Here is a 16,250-nt window from a genome sequence, read left to right as displayed (position 1 = left end):
GCAGTCGCTATACCAAGTGTGCACTTCTATGTTTCCTATGGGCACAGGTTGACTTATCAAACTTTGGAACAACAACTTCCAGACTGCTGTGATTTCATGGCTACGTGTCCTGTCCGGTCTACCAATGTGTTGTACGCACTTGGGTCCAGACGCCACTCTGTGTTTATCAGCAGATCATAGAGAAGGTTTTCTTCACTTTTCCCGCTGTCATGTCTATATGCTCTGCCATCTTTACTACTGGAAAGTGAACTAACAGCGCAGGAGCTTGGTCATGGCTACAACGATGATGATGTCGCAGGAGGGGCGGAGCCTCCTGTATCACAGCTCTGGGCTCAACTGCTCTCAAGAGGAACTGATAGCGGCTCTGTCCTGCACAAGGGGGAGGATTAGGCAGGGAAACCATGTACTAGAGGAGGAGGCTGTATATAGATGAGAGGAGCCATGTACTAGAGGAGGGGGATGTATGTAGATGAGAGGAGCCATGTACTAGAGGAGGGGGCTGTATATAGATGAGAGGGGACATGTACTAGAGGAGGCTGTATAGAGATGAGAGGAGCCATGTACTGCAGGATGGGGCTGTATATAGATGAGAGGAGCCATGTACTGCAGGATGGGGCTAACAGGAGTGATGAACTGTAGTAAGTGGCTGTATATAACGGGATAAGAGAAGAGATGTACTGTGCAAAGCATGACCGCAGGACCAAAATCACCAAAAGGAGACTTGTTTTGAGACTCTACACTCATAATATAGTTTATTGGAGCATACCATTGATATATTTTATGTTTTTCATGCAAGGCTGTATAACACAAGACGCGGCCGCCATTACATCTGCAGTGTCTCTCCCAGATTTCTAAAAAAGAGTTTTTATTTACTTTAATATCTGTCACTGAATTTTCCCAGAATCCTTAGTGGCTGATCCTCCGGCTCTAGAGCTGTGAATTCAGGGGAACCATTGATCGCACATTCACTTTTTATAGCACTAAGTCCTCTGCTTTGTAACTAGACAAGAAAACTGAACCCCGACATCTGTACGCCGCAGCCACGGATGGTTCAGATGATACTAATGACTGGGCCCTGAATGGAATGTTCATGTCTGTTCTCATTGTGGTGACATCAGACGTTTATGGCAGGGCCGGCTCCAGGTTTTTGTGGGCCCCGGGCGGAAGAGTCCCAGTGGGCCCCATCCACACACAGACACCGATACGAACACGTACATATACATATTTAAAGACAAACTCACAAAAATACATATAAACAGACAAATCTATACAGTCATATACACTTACAGACACACACACACACACACACACACACACACACAACTCTGCTACATACAGACAGACAGACAAACAAACACACACAACTCTGCTACATACAGACAAACACACACAACTGTGGGACTGAGAAGGCGGTAGCTCCGCCCACATATGAAGTTCAAACCAGGATGTCTGCGCGCCTTAAAGTGACGGCGCTGCAGATTGCTGCCGAGGACTGCGGTCCCCGGAACTCGGCCGGGGGCAGCAGAACTGTAAAGGCGAGTGGGCCCCGGCCAAGGGACAGGAGAACTGACGAGGCCGAGTGGGCCCCCCCGGCTCTCCAGGGCCCCGGCATTTGCCCGGGTTTGCCGGGTGCTGACGCCGGCCCTGGTTTATGGTATCATGAAATATGCAAATTCCATCCAACTTCATAGAATATGCAAATTGCATCTGACCACACTCGACTATATAAAGGTTCCCCGCCTGCTTGCTATGTCATCATTTTGTGATGTCACAATGATCAAAGGCTCTAAACAAACTGCTCCTGGGAGCTTTACAGCCATTTGCCACTTTTTTACTATAGAGGCAGGACGATAGAGCCGAACTATGGCAGCCAGAAAGACATAAGTGGAGCTCTTGGAATATAAACCTGGAGCCCTGCAACAATATTACTTTCTTATATAGGACAAAGGACAAGAACGAGCTTTTGGATTATAAACCGTGGAGCACCCTTATTGCCATTTTGGAGAGAAACAGGATAAGAATGCGACATTTTCATCAGAATGAAAAAAGAACCGATGAAGGACGACCAAGGACAAGGACCATGATGTGAACCTGGTGACGTATACCACTCTCCTGCTCTGTATCTGCTAATGTCATGTAACCCTTTGGTGGCGTTTAATCAAGGCTGGTGTTTTTCTATACCAACCTTCATGAAGCACGTTAGAGTAAGATGCACCAAATTCATTTCCTCTTAATTAATTTTTTAAAGGGAATCTGTCAGGAGATTTTTGCCACCTAATCTGCATAACATAAGGGCAGAGATGCTGATTCCAGTGATGTGTCAATTACTGGGCTACTTAGTGTAGTTTTGATAAAAATTACTGTGTAATCAGCAGGAGATTATCATTACAGGACTATTTAGCATGCTACCAGGTAGACTAGCATATTCATGAGCTCTGTATAACTGCTAGATCTGCAGCAGAGAAAACATTGATTTTATAAAAATGACAGCAAACAGCTCAGTAAGTGACACATTGCTGGAATCAGGGTCTCTTGTGACTTCTCCCTGTATCTTCAGCTCCTTGGGAGACTCATGTACAGGGTGCAGTGTAAAATATGCAAAACAATTAGCAATTTTTTTTATGAGCTTTCTGGTTATAAGTCCTGTGAAAAATCTATGTATAAATATTTTTTTTTCAAAATTTTAATTCAGATTTGTTAAAGGGGTTTTCCAGGCTTGAGGGTAAAAGTCTGCAGTTGCTCTAGGTGTCTGCACCTGAACGCATGTATGCAAGTCACATACTTGTGGTCATTACTGCCCACTACTGGCACAGGCGAATCCTCACAGCGCACAGTGCAGTTCCCTGTTAGGATTCAAAAGTCTGTCATTAAAGGGAACCTGTCACCACTTTTTTAGCCTATAAGCTGCAGCCACCACCACCAGGCTCTTATATACAGCATTCTAACATGCTGTATATAAGAGCCCAGGCCGGGCGGTGTAACATAAAAAACACTTTATAATACTCACCTAACGGTTGCGCTGTGGGCCTTATGGGCGTCTCTGTTGTCCGGTGCCGGCGCCTCCTCTTTCGGCCATCTTCGTCCTCTTTCTGAAGCCTGGGTGCATGATGCGGCTACATTATACACACGCGCTGGTCCTGCGCAGGCGCACTACAATACTTTGATCTGTCCTGCTCAAGGCAGGTCAAAGTGCGCCTACTCAGGACCTGAATGCCGGCGAGTGTGTATTACGTCGGACCTGTTATGCACTGCGGCTAGAGAAGAAGGAGCACAAAGATGGACAAAAGAGGAGGCGCCGGCACCGGATAACGGAGACGCCCATAAGGCCCACAGCGCGAATGTTAGGTAAGTATTATAAAGTGTTTTTTATATTATACCCCCTGTCTGGGCTCTTATATACAGCATGTTAGAATGCTGTATATAAGAGCCTGGTGGTGGTGGCCGCAGCTTATAGGCCAAAAAAGTGGTGACAGGTTCCCTTTAACCTCAAGCCTGGATATCCCCTTTAAGACAAAAATTACATTTTATTATATATTAAATATATTAAAATGATTGTCCACGACGGGAAATCCCTTTTAAAATAAATAGTTCCCCTTGTAAAATTTCTAGTGCAAACTGCTTGAGGAGTGAACTCTAAAGCGGGCTTTACACGCAACGATGTCGCTAACGAGATGTTGTTGGGGTCACGGAATTCGTGACGCACATCCGGCCTTGTTAGCGACGTCGTTGTGTGTGAAACGCACGAACGACCGTTAACGATCAAAATTACTCACCTAATCGTGGATCGTTGTCCGGTCGTTCTATTCCCTATTATCGTTGCTGTTGCAGGACGCAGATTGTTCGTCGTTCCTGCGGCAGCACACATCGCTATGTGTGACACCGCAGGAACGAGGAACATCATCGTACCTGCGTCCGCCCGCAATGAGGAAGGAAGGAGGTGGGCGGGATGTTCAGCCCGCTCATCTCCGCCCCTCCGCTTCTATTGGGCGGCTGCTTAGTGACAACGAACGAACCGCCCCCTTAGAAAGGAGGCGGTTCGCCGGCCACAGCGAAGTCGCTAGGCAGGTATGTATGTGTGACGGGGACTAACGATGTTGTGTGCCACAGGCAGCAATTTGCCCGTGATGCCCAACCGACGGGGGCGGGTGCTTTCACCAGCGACATCGCTAGCGATGTCGCTGTTGTAAAGCCCACTTAAGGCTATGTGCCCACGGGGAAAGTGTCCTGCAAATATATCAGGAGCTCCCAGAAATCCGCAGCACAACTTTGTCTGTTTTAATGCTGCGGTTGTATTGCGGAATGTCCTGTGGCTATATAAGTTGTTCATCGTTCCTGTGGCACCACACATCGCTGTGTGTGACATCGCAGGAACGACGAACATCATTCTACCTGCGTCCATCGGAAAGGAGGAAGAAAGGAGGTGGGCGGCATGTTCCGGCCGCTTATCTCCTCCCCTCCTCTTCTATTGGGCGGCCGTTGTGTGACGCCGCTGTGACGACGCTGTGACGCTGAACGCACCTCCCCCTTGAAGGAGGGATTGTTCGGCAGCAACAGCGACGTCGCTTAACAGGTATGTGCATGTGATGCTGCCGTAGCGATATTGTTTGCTACGGCAGCGATCACCACATGTCGCACAAACTACGGGGGGCGGGTGCTATCGCTCGCGGCATCGCTAGCAATCGCTAGCGATGTCGCAGCGTGTAAAGCACCCTTTAAGCCGCAGTATGTCAGTTGTTTACTGCGGAGTAGCAAATGTCCTCCGTAGGGAGAACAGAAGCGAAAGATTGCAGTGCCGTGAACCCTGATTGTGGGCACGGGCCGCTGCAGTCTCCTGCGTTCTCCTATAGAGGAGACTCTCTGCCCCGCACGTCAGGACACTCTGAGTCCAGGACACAGCGGGTCCTGATCGGGGTCACATACCCTTTTGTTATTACAGTACAACAGGTGTATATATTATATAACCTGCATACTAATAAAGGGTGATGTCAGCTATGTAAACCAAGAAAACATAATACTAATTAAGAAACCCAAAATAAGATGAATTTTTATATATTTTATTCCGGTACCTTGTTGGATTTCTTCTGTACTTTATTGGATTTTGTCTCCTGGTAATTTGTATCATTTCCATTTGTCCGTCTTTTAAAATTGTAAAACTAAAAACGCCATAAAATATGTTTTATGTTACAATGAGGCTCCTTGAATGGAAACTTGAGTGAATGTATATGGATTACATATAAAATCCTGATTGTGTATAAGGGAGTCCAACTAGGTGTGGTCAATCGTCATTTGTGGACTGATGACAAATGATAGGGTATTATACACTACACACCAGGTACATGCCCTCTGATCCCATATAGATAATATTTCTTGTTTGTCTTTTAAAATTGTAAAACTAAAACGCCATAAAATATCTGTTTTATGTTACAATGAGGCTCCTTGAATGGAAACTTGAGTGAATGTATACGGATTACATATAAAATCCTGATTGTGTATAAGGGAGCCCAGCTAGGTGTGGTCAACAGTCATTTGTGGACTGAAGACAAATAATAGGGTATTTTATACTACACCCCAGGTACATGCCCCCTGTTTCCCTATAGATAATATTTCTTGTTGTCTCATATATCTATATAGGTATTGTTATATGTGAATTTCTACTAATAACACTGAGTGACTGAAACCTCCACATTTCAAAAGTGGACACAGGGTCAGACCTGTGGTGGTCGAGTGGGACCTTGTCACGATCACTGTGGAGTTAGTAGAGTCCGCGCCGGTGGTGCTCTGAATACCTGATTTTAAGAACGGGAACGTCTCTGGATATAAAGAGGCGGTGTCGTTGGACTTTATCTCAGCACTTCAGGTCTACGAGTGCGAGGGAACTTTTATCATCTTGTCTTGTACATTCTCCTTGTCTGTTGTTGGAGACATTGTCTTAGGTACTGAAGTAAATTACCCTTGAGTGCTATTATCAACAGATATGTTATATCTTATACTAAATTGCAAGGTACCGGATTAAAATATTTCACAAGTTCTAATATTATATTGGCTTAGTGTCTGCAAGTCAATTATAATATATTGTTATGATTGGAGATGAGCTAACCTGAATTGTAAAGTTCGGGGATCATACCAGACACTGGGTGTTCAGGGCACGAACGCCAACACAGACGTTTAAAAAAAAGCCTGTGTCCGAGTTTGAATGCTGTTCGTTTGCTAATAAAGTTTGTTGAAAGGCTGCAGTGCAACCAATTAACAAAATTTATTGCATAGGGAAGATGCCTGTATGCTGCTGTGAACAAAATAAATACATTTAAAAAAATGGAGAGGGCTCCCCCCTATGTTTATAGCTAGCCAAGACAAAGCAGACAGCGGGGGGGTTGGTATTATCAGGCTGGGAAGGCCCATGGTAATTTTGCCCTTCCCAGCCTAAAAATAGTAGCCCCCAGCCACTTCAGAAGTGGCACATGCATTAGATGCACCAATTCTGGTGTTTTGCCCAGCTTTTCCTGATTGCCCTTGTGTGGTGGCAATCGGATTAATACTTTTGGAGCTGATGTCAGCTGTAAATTAACAGCTGGGATCAACCCCAGGGGTTAGTAATGGAGTGTCTATCAGACACCTCCATTACTACCCCGGCTGAAAGAAAAAAGTTTATGGATGGCATAAAAGTGCCTTTTGTGAATAATAGAATATTGCAGGTTATTGTTACTAGATTTTGTTATGGGATGTTGATCCAGGGAACTAGTCTGATTGCCGTATGTGGAGTCAGGAAGGAATTTTTCCCCTAATATGGGGCAATTAGCATCTGCCTCATGGGGTTTTTGCCTTCCTCTGGATCAGCACATTAGCTTTTAGAATGAACTTGATGGACTTAAGTCTTTCAACCTTAAGGCTGTGAAAGTGTCTTTGTATTGAGGCTCAAGGGTGTAGGCCGGGGTTTCTTTGAGACCAGCAGTAATGGAGTGTTTTGCTCCAAGTCTATCCCAGGAAGCTTTTTTGAGCTGATGTCCTTAGACAGATCCCAACATTTAGGGGGGAAAAAAAGCTTTAGTTAGTTAAAGGGGATTTCCCACGAGCAAACTTAATTTTAACATAAATTTAAATCAATAGATCTTGGAATAATAATAATTTCCAGAATTCCTTGTAATTAAAAAAAATGTTCCTGTGGTGAGATAATCTTATATATGTGCCCTTGCTATGTACTGTGTAATGAATGTGTCTGACCGTCCAGGGACATAGTCTGATCATACTCCTAGGCAGGGGAGGACTTAAAACGTATGCAGACATTACAGCACAGGGTCACAAATTATTCTTTCTTTGAGGAACAAGATTTTTTAAAAGCATGTAGTGAAATGTTTTACCTCACAAAAAGAATCAGCTGGGATCCTGTTCAATTGATTAAGTTTAACTTTATTTGTGGGGAAACCCCTTTAAGGGTGAATTAAAAGCAAAGCTACAGAAAGATTTAGTTTTTTTTTCTTGCTGTATTGAAGTTTCAAGGAATTTGAATTCCTTTTTCTGTGGCTTTGCATTTAATTTTAGGTAGGGACTCGCAAGATAATGAGGACCCTTGACGTGGGTTGCGAGCTTGTATATTTTGGCCAAAATATTGACCCATGCCACATAAATTTATTATATATTTTTCTAATATTATATTTCTAATTATGGAGGATGCAGCTAAGCCCATCTATGTTGGCCTTGTAAACTAGGGTGTCTGTGATTGTGGGGTGCACTGAGATAGTGCTGCACAGCCCGCCTAATCTAATACTATGGTGGGGTGCACTGATAGAGTGCTGGGCAGCCCGCCTAATCTAATTCTATGGGCGTCACTAGTAGGCTGTAAGCCAGGCACTGGCACTTCATGTGTGTGACCAGCACCCTATTCAGGCCTTCTCTGTGTGCAATGTTAATACGGAGCAATCACCCCCTACATGATTTGGCAGGTTGTGAGTGGTTGTCTCAGTGTTTTGCACCTGTATTACCTCCATATTTATTAAGGAGGGCTGCTCCATCCAGATACTGCATTACATTCTGTGACCTGGGCAGGTAAATACAACAGTATTTTTTTGCTATATTGAACTTAAGAAATTTTGGGAAATTTTAATTTTTCTGTAGCTTTGCTTATATTTTTAGTATGGGGACTCACAAAACAATGAGGACCCTTGATGTTGGGTTGTGAGCTTGCATATTTTGGCCAAAATATTAACCAATACCTCATTTATTTATATTTTTATGTAAACGATTCTCGATTACAGCCAATCCCATCTATGTTGGTCTTGTAAACTAGGGTGTCTGTCCCGGTGGATTCAATGATAAAGTTCTGGGTAGGGTGTCTGTCCTGGTGGAGTGCAGTGATAGAGTGCTGGGTAGGGTGTCTTTCTCGGTGGAGTGCAATGATAGAGTACTGGGTAGGGTGTCTGTCCCGGTGGAGTGCAATGATAAAGTTCTGTGTAGGGTGTCTGTCCCGGTGGAGTGCAATGATAGAGTGCTAGCTAGGGTGTCTTTCCCAGTGGAGTGCAATGATAGAGTGCTGGGTAGTCCGTTTAATCTAATAGTAGGGGCTTCAGTAATAGGCTGTAAGCCAGGTGCACTAAATTACCAGCCCCATATACAAGCATAATGCCTGTGCAATTTTAATACTGAGCAATCACCACCCCCTCCATGAATTGGTAGGTTGTGAGTGGTTGTCTCATCAGTATTTTGCCCCTGTGCTGCCTTCATCTTTATTAAGAAGAGCTACTGTATCCTGTTAGTACATCAGTTTCTGTGACCTGGGCAGATAAATACTGTTGCCTTTTCATTTGCTATGTTTAACTTAATGTTGAATCAACCACTAGCCTCAAGCTCGCTCCTCCGGCCAGCAGCTACTCTGTAGATGCAACCCATTGCCTGTGGTAAGTCTCTATCTCTGTACAGGGGTGTAAAAGTGAAGGCCAGTGTTCCTTTGTAACCTGTAGGATAGAGTGACTAGTGTCAAATCTGTCCTAGGAACCATTTTTGAGCCAACGGCCTCAGACAGGTCCTAACAACAGAGTCGCAGTAGACTCAAACTCACTCTTCTGGCCAGCAGCTACTTTTAGATGCAGCCCTGGACCTGTGGTATGTTGCAGTAGCAGAGGGGTGTGGGCTGCAGTGCCAGGCTCAAGCAGCAGAGGGAAAGGGGACCATTTCCAGGCGCAAGTGGTGTGCTGCCAGGTGCAGTAGGAGAGGAGTAAGGGGCGGTGGGGGTTACTGTCAGGCACTGCAGCAGAGTGGTGTGCTGCTAGGTTCTACAGCAGAGAGGCACGCTGCCTGGTGCAGTAGCAGAGGAGCACATTGTCGGGTGCAGGCGCAGAGAGGTAAGGGACACGCCGCCCAGCGCAGCAGCAGAGACGTGCTGCCAGCTGCCACACCAGAGCGAAGGGGCGAGGGGAATGCTGCCTAGCACAAATAGTGAAGGGGCGAGGGATGTCCTACCATACGCAAGTAGCAGAGGGGCACCCTGCCAGGCAAAAGTAGTGAAAGACTGACACATTGCCAGGTGCAGTAGCTGAGGGGCGAGGGACACAATGCAATGCGTAGACGTAAAGGGGTAATGGTCACAATGATAGGCGCAGCGGCACAAGGAGCACAATGCCAGGGACAGTATCAGAGGAGCAAAGGGCACAATGTCAGGCGCAGTAGCAAAGGGGTACAATGTCAGGCGCAGTAGCAAAGGGGCACAATGACAGGAGCTGTAATCAGGGCCAGACTAGCCATCTAGCAACTCTGGCAAATGCCAGATGCAGGGCCGGCTCCAGGTTTTTGTGGGCCCTGGGGGAAAGATTCCCAGTGGGCCCTTTTAACAGATACCACAATTTCATGATTAGAATATAGAGGTAGCTAGGGGTTCAGCTCAGGGGGGGTGAAACATTAGAGTGGACCCCTAACCAGGTAATCATGATTACTACAGTAGCGCAGCCTAATTGTGGGTATAGTGGAACCTCAGCAGATGACACTGATATTACCACTGTATAGTGACTATATAGTGGTAGATATCGGTGCTGCAGGACATACAAGAGATTACAGTGCAGTTATAGATGGTGACTTACAGCTGATGTTCTTTCGAATGGAATTGTTCACTTTTCCCATCTTTTCCATTTGGTCCAGACTGACATAACTTCTTCCAGGAGCAACTCATCTGCAGAGATTACAAAAAAAGACATTTGACCTCAGATTTCCGACCTCATCCCATCTATTCCCAACATACACAAACTCCTCATCCTCCTGATACCCCAATACTGAGCCGCTGCTGCCATATGTGTCCTTATTACTGCACCAACTGTGTGGCACAAAAAACGTGCTCCTCTTACTGCCCCACATACCGTGTTTCCCCGAAAATAAGACACTGTCTTATATTTTTTTTTTTGCCCTGAAAAAAGCACTAGGTCTTATTTTCGGGGGAGGGCTTATTTTCTAGAAGTCATGGTTTGGGGTAAGTTTACCCCCCAGGAAATGCAGATCCCCTTCCTAGTTATGCAGTGTAATGGGCATTCTATAGTGTAGGGGGCACTTATACAGGATGGGAGTGTAGCGCCTCTGAGACTGGTCGCTACAAGGTATATCATTATATCCTTCCTGAGCAGGTCAAGATGTTAATCTGGTAAGTTTACACACATCCACACCACCATACAGCAGGGAGAAATAATCACTAGGAAAGGGTTAACAATGTTTCTACAAACACAGTCAGGAAGTTCCTAGCAGACCCAGATCGCCATAACAATTTGCAAAGGTGGGGGCATGGGCAGTTAGGAGTAGAGACATTTTTAGCCAGGCAGAACGTGTTTGGACATGAGACAGAGCAGACGCAGAGTGTGCAGCTCACTGAAGGGAGGCTGTCAGGCCTTCAGGAAGGCAGAACAGAGCTGTCTGGATGTAACAGCGAACAGACAGCACAACCAAGCGGGGGCCAGTAACACCTAGAGAGACGGGACCCGCCATTTGTAATCGTGAACTAAAAGGGGAGCAGTCGCCAGAGGTACAGCACCCTAGTTCAGGTGGCCGGGGGCGTGGCAGCAGAAAGAGAGAGAGAGCCTGGGGAGATGGGACAGAGGTCCGACCCACGAGAGGCAAAGGCTGTTGGCACTACGGACCGGGACCGGGAAAGAGTACAGAGTTGTGCATGGAGGAGAGAGGCCACAGATTACCAAACCGGATCCAGCCTCTGACCTGCCGAGGAAGCAACCGGAGTCTCTGATTGAGAGGACTAGCGCCTGGGGTGTGATACCACCTGAGCTAGTAAATAAAGTGACTGGAACCCGCACCTGGTGACTCTGTGAGTAACTGCCGCCGCCCTGCCCTCCAGCGCTCCCGTGGACTGCCGTCCCCGTTCTCACCAACCTCCCGGGGTACCCCGCTCCGCCTGTGGGGAGCGATACCATCCCGGCTGCACATAACACCTGCCCCGGAGAGAGACTGTGCAACGGCGGCTAGTTCCTGGCCACATACCGCGGGTGGCGCTGCGAAGCATCCCCACTCCCTATCCAGTACTGCCCTTGGGAGAGGACTAGTCGGCGGCGGAGGAGGCGGTGACACACTTCTCAGGGGCCTGTCACCCTCATTACATCCCCATCTGTACTGTTTGTTTCCTGTTCTTGTTTAACATATAGCCGACGGGGTCACGGAGCCGTGTGAGGCCAGTCACAGCTACCCCAAGGAACCACCGGCCCGGCGACGAGTACCCTAAGGCCCCGTGGACGCTTCAGGAGCTAATGTTGGGAGCTGTAATATACTGTGGGGACTACTTTGGGGGTTCTCATACAGTGTGGGGACTACTGTAAAAGCCATTATACAATGTGGGGACTATTTTTGGGACAATCAGTGTGTCGGCTACTGTGGTGACCATTATACAGTGTGTGGATCATCTATCTGGATCAGGGGCTGAGGCCAGCGGGCCACCTGCACCTCGGGCCCGGTCGCAGTGGCAACCTCTGTGAACGTGGTCTGTACGCCCCTGGTTAGGTCCATATATATTTGGACAGAGACAACATTTTTCACATTTTCGTTCTGTACTTTACCACAATAGATTTTGAACAAACCAATTCCGCTGCAGTTGAAGTTCAGACTTTCAGCTTTAATTCAGGACGTTGAACAAAAAAGATTGCATAAAAATGTGAGGAACTAAAGCATTTTATAAACTCAATCCCTTCATTTCAGGGGCTCAAACGTAATTGGACAAATTAAATATTTGGAAATAAAATGTTTATTTCTAATATTTGGTTGAAAACCCTTTGTTGGCAATGACTGTGACTCGCCCCAAGGCTATGGGGTACTCGGTCCCGGGCCGTATGTTTAGGGGGACAGTTCACTGGGTGGCCGTTGCCCGGTTCCGTGACCCTGTGGTCGCTTGAAAGGGGTTATGTACTGGGGAACAATAATAAAGGTTTTGTCATGACACCATTTGTGGGTTGCGGCTAGGTAGATGGAGCTGCCACTGCACAGTCTCTCACCGCTAGGGCTGATGTTAATGGCAGCCTGGATGTTGGGCCCTCCGCAAGTAGGGCCAGGCCCCAGGGGGGTAGGTGATGGAGTTAGGAGTGGAAAGAAGGTAGGCCACACAAGGGATTACAGTGTAACTGGTTTCTTCACTCACAGCGTTGTTATGGCTGGTAACCCGAAGAAGGCTGGTCCTCACCACTGGTCCCCTTAGTCATAGTGCCGTTGTGGTAACCTGGTGGCTTCTTTCCCCTGCACCCGTCTCTGGTTGGTGGGTCCCGGTGGCTTGGAGCGTCTGGGGGTCCCCTCCTGGTAATATAGTCTTTCAGTCTTTAGTCCATACAGCAGGCAGTTTGAACCCTGTAGGGTCGGTGTTCTGTTCCAGTCCCTGGTTCTCCCGTCACTTCTGGGCCTCGGACTTTACGGTCAGTGAGGTCCTGGATGGTCCCCTCACCGTACAGATTTTATCAGGTCTGCCTGGAGCATTTGCCTGACCTAGGACTCTGTAACCCATCGGTGCTATGGTTCTGAGAGTACTCCACCGCACTCCTTCAGCAACCACATGCCTGCACCTGACAGGTCACTGTTACACACTCCCATCAGTACGGTTACGTCCGTCTCCTTTCACTTCCACTTATTGACTGTCTGACCCCTCCTCCCCTGGTTGTCGTCTAGTGGACTGGATTGGCTCCACCCCTAGGTGGCCATCCATTGGACCAACCCTAGTCTGTCACCAGTCCTTGGGGAAGGGAAAAACAGGTGTTACCGGTAGTGGTCTTCTGGATCCCTGGGGGTAGGCCCTGCATCTTTGACAGGATGCAGTACCTGGTAGCTCCTGATAGCTTCAGGGGCGCTACATTCCCCCTTGGTGAATTCCAGAACGTCCTTGGGCTGCAACGGTGAACAAAGGTTAACACTTTTATTTTACATTTTTCAACATTGGTAACTTCCTTCCCGTACAAGAGGCACCCTTTTGCCACCCTTAACTTGGTGATCCTGGGAGGTATGTCGCCGGTTACTATTATGACCGGGTCTCGGCCGCCTCTGCCGCAGACCCTTTCTGCGTCTTTAAAGGAAACCGGGGATCACTGCCGCGCTTGTCACCAATGATACATGAAGGATATTATTCCAAGTCATTTATTTCAAGCATAATATACAGGTCTACGTGTTTCAGGGGTCTCTGCCCCCTTCCTCAGGAGTGGACAGTATATTAATGACACGGAAGGTTATCTAACTTTAAATTAAGTGCTTATAATATCTTTCTCGCCTATGTTATGTCTAATACATGTATCCTCAATACATCCATCTGCTGACTACCAACGTTTTCATACATTTAATATGCAAGGGTGGAAGAATCCTTCCACTGAGCACCAACACAGTACAAGTGCAGTATCACTTTCACATTGACGTTGCTATCTTGGTACATACTATCATCTGCTTACTTGGGTAACTTATTACGATGCCGCATGTGACTCTAAATTTCGTGATTATGATGTGCTTGGATTGTGACACAATGAATCATATAAACTTCATAATGCCTCTATGTAGTTTATTCAGCTGTGTCCTGTGGAAGGAGGAGGGGGAGACCTAAGAAGAGATAATGCAAAATGTGGAAGAAGCAAACTCAAAATGGTGGAAAAGAAACTTAATGATATCAATAAAAACAGGATTTTTGGTACTCATTGTAAAATCTACTTATTGTAGCCTTCATTGGGGACACAGGAACCGTGGCTTGTCTGCTGCAACCTGAAGGTTGACACAAAGAAAACAAAAAGTTGGCTCATCCTTTTGCAGGCTAAATTCCTGTACTAACATTAAGGTAACACCAGGTAGTAAAAAAGCAGTTAGAGGCATTGTAACAACAAAGCAGAAAGAGAGGAAACTGAACTTCCAGAAGAAAAACACACACTTCCAACAGAGCAACCAGGGTGGAATCTGTATTCCCAATACATTCTAAGGGGTACTTTGCATACTGCGACATTGCAAGCCGATGCTGCGATGCGGAGCGCGATAGTCCCCGCCCCTGTCGCAGCTGCGATATCATTGTGATAGCTGCCGTAGTGAATATTATCACTACGGCAGCTTCACATGCACTCACCTGCCGTGCGACGTCACACGGCAGGCGGCCAATAGGAGCGGAGGGGCGGAGATGAGCGGGATGTTCCCGCTCACCTCCTTCCTTCCGCATATCCTACGGGAGCCGCGGTGGCGCAGGTAGATGTTCCTCGCTCCTGCGACTTCACACACAGCGATGTGTGCTGCCGCAGGAGCAAGGAACAACATCGGACCGTCGCGTCAGTGTAATTATGGAATTCGCCGACGCTACACCGATGATACGATTACGACGATTTTGCGCCCGTTAATCGTATCATCTAGGATTTACACACTACGATGTCAAGAGCGACCCAGGAAGTGCGTCACTTTTGACATGACCCACCAACATCGCACCTGCGATGTCGTAGTGTGCAAAGTACCCCTTAGAGAAAAAGATTTTATGGAGGCTATCAAAAATCTTCTTTTCTCAGACATTTCATGGGGGTACAAATAAACAATAGCATGTCATAAGTAGACTCCTTTCTTGCTTAAAAAAAAAAAGAAATAGGAAGCTCTAGGACACCGACTGAGAATTGCCACATGCAGCACCATCCTACAAAGACTGGATCCATGGATGCAAAGATGTGCACTCTATAGAACCTGTGAGATATTGAGCCTGTAAGTCAAAAGTTCACAACATTGTTACGCTTTAGATTCAGTGTTTGTGGGAGTGATATGTAGGATTGTCCCATAGTGCAATTGGAGTGCTTCACTCCCCTCAAAAAAAAGAATTGTGCCATCTCTATCACCACAGGTCAAGTACTTTCCTTTTGTATAACCTTTTTATTTTATGTAACTGTATATACTGTATTGTTTTGTCCCCTTTGTAACATATTTTGTTTATTTTTCTAAACACTGCTTACTTTTCAAATTAAATATATAATATATAATAGCTTCGTTCCTCTTGCTCTATAAATCACATCCCTGAAGCCTTGTGAGGCCAAATGTTACCAGTAACATGTGTCCAATCAGCCTGTATAAACTCTTGGTGGTGTCAGCTAGTTTTTCTTGGGTTATTGCAAAGCTTGGCAGTGACCGTACTGAAGTATTTACATGTTCCATGGGATAGAATCAGATGTGTATATACTATACATTCACTGTGAAAGCACCCACCGAAATATCGTCAGGGTCACGTCGTTAGTGACGCACATCCGGCGCCGGTAACGACATCGCAACGTGTAAATCCTTTGTGCAACGATAAACGATCGCAAATGCATCGAAAATCGGTGATCTGTGTAGCGTCGGTCATTTTCATAATGTCAGGACGACCGCAGGTCGCTGTGTGTAAACCCGCAGGAGCGACAAATATCTCCTTACCTGCGTCCCGACGGCAATGCGGAAGGGAGAAGGTGGGCGGGATGTTATGTCCCTCTCATCTCAGCCCCTCCGCTTCTATTGGCTGGCCGATTAGTGACGTCGCTGTGACGCCGAACGCACCTCCCCCTTGAAGGAGGGATATTTCGGCAGTCACAGCGACGTCGCTGAGCAGGTATGTGCATGTGAAGCTGCCGTAGCGATAATGTTCGCTACGGCAGCAATCACCACATATCACATGTGCGACGGGGGTGGGTACTATCGCGCTCGGCATCGCTAGCCGATGCTAGCGATGTCACAATGTGTAAAGTACCCCTTAGTGTTGTAGCAAAAGCAGCCGTTGCCTCGTCCACAAATTGTCAGTCAATTGCGTATTGCCCTGATGACTGGCAGCA

The sequence above is a fragment of the Anomaloglossus baeobatrachus genome, chromosome 4 (assembly GCF_048569485.1).
Source record: "Anomaloglossus baeobatrachus isolate aAnoBae1 chromosome 4, aAnoBae1.hap1, whole genome shotgun sequence".
Taxonomy (NCBI): Eukaryota; Metazoa; Chordata; class Amphibia; order Anura; family Aromobatidae; genus Anomaloglossus; species Anomaloglossus baeobatrachus.
The sequence above is the reverse complement of the archived record's forward strand: the minus strand, read 5'-3'. Positions refer to the sequence as shown.